Source organism: Mus caroli, chromosome 10 (assembly GCF_900094665.2).
Source record: "Mus caroli chromosome 10, CAROLI_EIJ_v1.1, whole genome shotgun sequence".
Lineage (NCBI taxonomy): Eukaryota > Metazoa > Chordata > Mammalia > Rodentia > Muridae > Mus > Mus caroli.
Window position 1 is genome coordinate 28,748,137 of NC_034579.1, and position 4,085 is coordinate 28,752,221.

A 4,085-nucleotide genomic window follows, 5' to 3' on the forward strand; every position below is an offset into this window, starting at 1 on the left:
TGGGCTGGGACCTCCCCTTATTGATCACTAATTGAGAAAATGCCTTACAGCTGGATCTCATGGAGGCATTTTCTCAAGCGAGGCTCCTTTCTTTGTGATAACTCAGCTTGTGTCAAGTTGACACACAAAACCAGCCAGTACATATATTAAATTTGCTATTCCAAGATGTTCTCATTCTTGAGCCACTTTTGTAGGACAATCCACATCCCTGTTATCTAGACCTCATAAACTTGAACTCATTGTGTTGCACTAGGATTCTGACCCGTCCAGCAGGTCGAGGGGACCTTCTCCTAAGAACCAAATGGGGGGAGGGAGAGACGGAAACCAAGTGAGAGAAATGACAAGTAAACAGTCTGAGAAGCATCAAGGTCTCACTGTATTCAGCAAAGCTCAAAGCTTAAATGCACAAGCAAAGGGGCAAGTACTTCTCAGCAGGAGGAATGGGGCAATGGGAAATGCACAAGCAAAGGAGGAAGTACTTCTCAGCAGGAGAGATGGGGCAGCGGAAAATTTTCTTTTGGCGACTACATGACTACATGGGGAATCAGGAACTTGGTGGTATCAGGGTACATCTTGTGGTCAGGACATCTGGCGCTGACTTAGGGCTAGAACATTCTGTGGTTGTTTTCGGAGCGGTGCATCGGTGGCCCACTTTTGGCCCCCTTTTCTTCTGGGGCGGGGGGAGAGGCCCAATTCAGAGATCAGGACAATTGTGTTGTCTTAATAGCTCCCAACAGGATTCTAACCAACATAGATACTTTTAAAGAGCTGAATTATATTAAAGATGCAATCTACCAATAACCACTTGGAAAGGCAATGAAAATAGCTTTATAGTTAATAAAAAAATAATTGTAGGTATACATTTTTACATAAGACAAACCTTTAGATAATGATGTCATTCATTTGAACAGTGGCAAATGTTCAAAGACTAAATTATACTAAACTTATGAAAACCGTTTCAGAACACTGAAGAGTAGAACTTCTCCAGCATGCCTTTTAAGCCAGAATTTCCTTGATAATAAATCCAGGTAAAAACATTATATAAAAAATATTTAGATCACCATTATTGATGGAGATATTTACATACATATTATATATGCTAACTTTTCTAAACTATTTATTTGAAGATATAACCCAAAATGTATTAAATAATAAATGTTTATGTTGAAGTCGAACATATTATAAGAATGTGTGATTAGTTAGACACTAAAATGGCAACCAATGTCATATCCTATAAACTTAGGAACTAAGTCAAATGATGTCCCACTTCCCCTTTATCATCCACAATCCCCCCATCCCAAATCCATACTCCCCTCTCCCCTTTGCCTCCACGAGTGTGTAAACGAATGGAATGGTTAATTAAAAAGAAAAGAAAATGTTTTCCTAAGACAGATGATTAGGAAAACATTTGTTTTGGAAATAAACTCATTTATTCATGAAATTAATTTATTTCTAACTTTAGTGACCCAGAGTAAATATTGTGGTGAAATATTGACATGTCTAGTGTTAATTTTTAGTCTTTAGTTTATTTCTCAGGCATTATCTTTGGAAAATGCTACACTCCATTGAGCATCTGCTGCCCCACTACTGTTGTTGACTGTGTGGCCATCACTGAGCTTTCTTACCTTAGGATATTGTACGTATATTCCAAATTCCCAGGAAAATATAAACTAAAAATACTTTGAAAAATAAAATATAAACAATGCATTTGATAAAATCAAACATCAATTTCTGATTAATCAAACAAATAAAAAACTTGCTATAACTAGGCAAACCTGAGAAATTGTTCAGTCTTTCATGGGGTATTTTACAACCATTATATTTGATGGTGCAAAACAATGCATAGAAAAAGAAGACAGGAACTATTCTCATTAGTCAAGTTTCATTTCCTTTGAGGTTTATTTCATGAACGGCTAGACTTTCATCTGAAATCTTACACTGGAACAATTTAGTGTTATGGTTTATTACATTCGAAGACCATATACTATGAGTCAGTCCATATTACCTACAAAGGGAAGTCTTATAGAGTCCCTCAGCTAGTGAAAGGATGTCTTGAGTATGTGCACCAGTTTTATCTTTTTCAATCATTGTGTAAGAAACCCCATATTAGACTTCCCAGATGAACTCTATCAACATGCAGGAGCTCTGAAATACAATCTCATTATTTAGGTCAGTATTTTGAAGCAAATTACTATTTATTGATAGATAACTGCTAGGACTAAGTGAAAAACCTCATTTAGCATTAATGATGAATGTAGAAATCTGTAAACTTGTTATTTATAATCCACTAGTGATTCAACTCACCTTCTTTTTAGATGTACTATAAACGTTTCTAAAATATAGTACCTATTTATTCCTACCAACAATGAACTTTAAAGTATATTTTAGCTGAAGCCATTTTAGGTATAAAATATCCCTTACAAATTCTTGTGCTTCAATATGTGAGCCAGATTAGCAGGGATGTTTGGAGAATGCATGGAATTTGAGAGATATAACACCTGTTTGGCAGACAGAGCCATAATGGGGTGGGTCTTGGCCTGGCCCTTCTTCCAGTCTCACCTCTGTTTTCTCATTCACTTAGATGGAGGAAGCTGTGTGTGCTATAGAGGGTACTGCTATGAACTGCTGTAGCTGCCATACATTGCTCATAGACTTCACCCTCTAAAACTGTCAGTCAAACGCTTTCCTGCATGTAGTTTTAAATAAGAAATGGCCCCTGTTGTATAGATTCATGTATTTGAACATTTGTTCTCTAGCTGTTAGTGGTATGTCAAGAGGTTCTGGAACTTAAAAAGGTATAGCCTTGCTAGAGAAAAAAAAAAAAACTATCACACAGCTGAAGGCTTATAGCCTTGTTCTATTACCATTTGCCTTTCTCTGCTTTCTGCATTGCTGAGATATGATTTCTCATCTTCCTGCTCCTGCATCCCTCATGGCCACGGTGGAGATTCTACCCTCTGGATTTGTAATGTGAAGTAAGCTGTTCCTTAAGTTGCTTGTAGTCATGGATTTAAATCACAGGAAAAGTAATGAATGCTCTCCCATAATTGCTTCATTAAGGCGAGTACTGTTATGTACATGTAGTACTGTTTTGGGGTAATGAAATAATTTGCATATATCCTAAACTTCCAAAATACTACGTGTTAACATCGGTTTATCAGAATAAATGATATACGCTGATGACAATCTTGTTGGTTGCTCACTTCGAGGCTGTCTTGCTTCTTTTTCTGCTGCTCTTCCAGTTTCCAAGATTTACTAATGTGACATAATTGAAAGAGTAGTGCAAGTGTGTGTACTCTCCACAGGTAGCAGCAGGCTGCATCTCATCTTTCCAGGTGCTCTTCTGGCAGTTTTTAGCCATATTGTTTGTCAGGCACTGTACAAATCCTAAACTGTTCTCCAACCTATGCTTTTTTGCTATTCTCTGGTATTTTTCTCTCTGGTTACCCAGAAAAAGATCGAGTAGTAAATACAATCGGTGAGACAAATAGTAGCTAAAAATCACCATTCTAATTGGCTGGTGTCCACTGAATCACAGGGAGCTCTGTATTACATCTTTTCTCCAGATTTTCCAGGTGGCATCTTTATGCTCTATCTGTAAATAATCATGGTTTTATTTTTTTTCCATTGGAGAAGATAGATCAGAGAATTTCTTCCAATATCAGACATCCATCCCAATATAATCCAACAGAAATATCTGATAATATTCCTCTCTGGCTCCAAAATATTCTGGTGAGAATAATATCAATACATCATTTTCTGGTTTTCTGATTCTTTTTATTTCTCCTTGCTATTGGCCATAATTTCCCCCCAACATAACGTTTTTATTATTATTATCTGAAAATTTCACCACACTTGCTTCCCATTACTCCAAGGTCCACATTCCCGTGATTGTGCCTTTCCACTCTCCCACAAAACCACCATGTCCAATTTGTGTTGTCCACATGCTCCTTGGAGCATGATCAAAATTCCCTTTGGCCAATGCCTTAAGAGCTAAAAACATCCAGTGGAAGAAAGACAGCATTTTCAACAAATGGTGCTGGCACAACTGGTTGTTAACATGTAGAAGAATGCGAATCGATCCA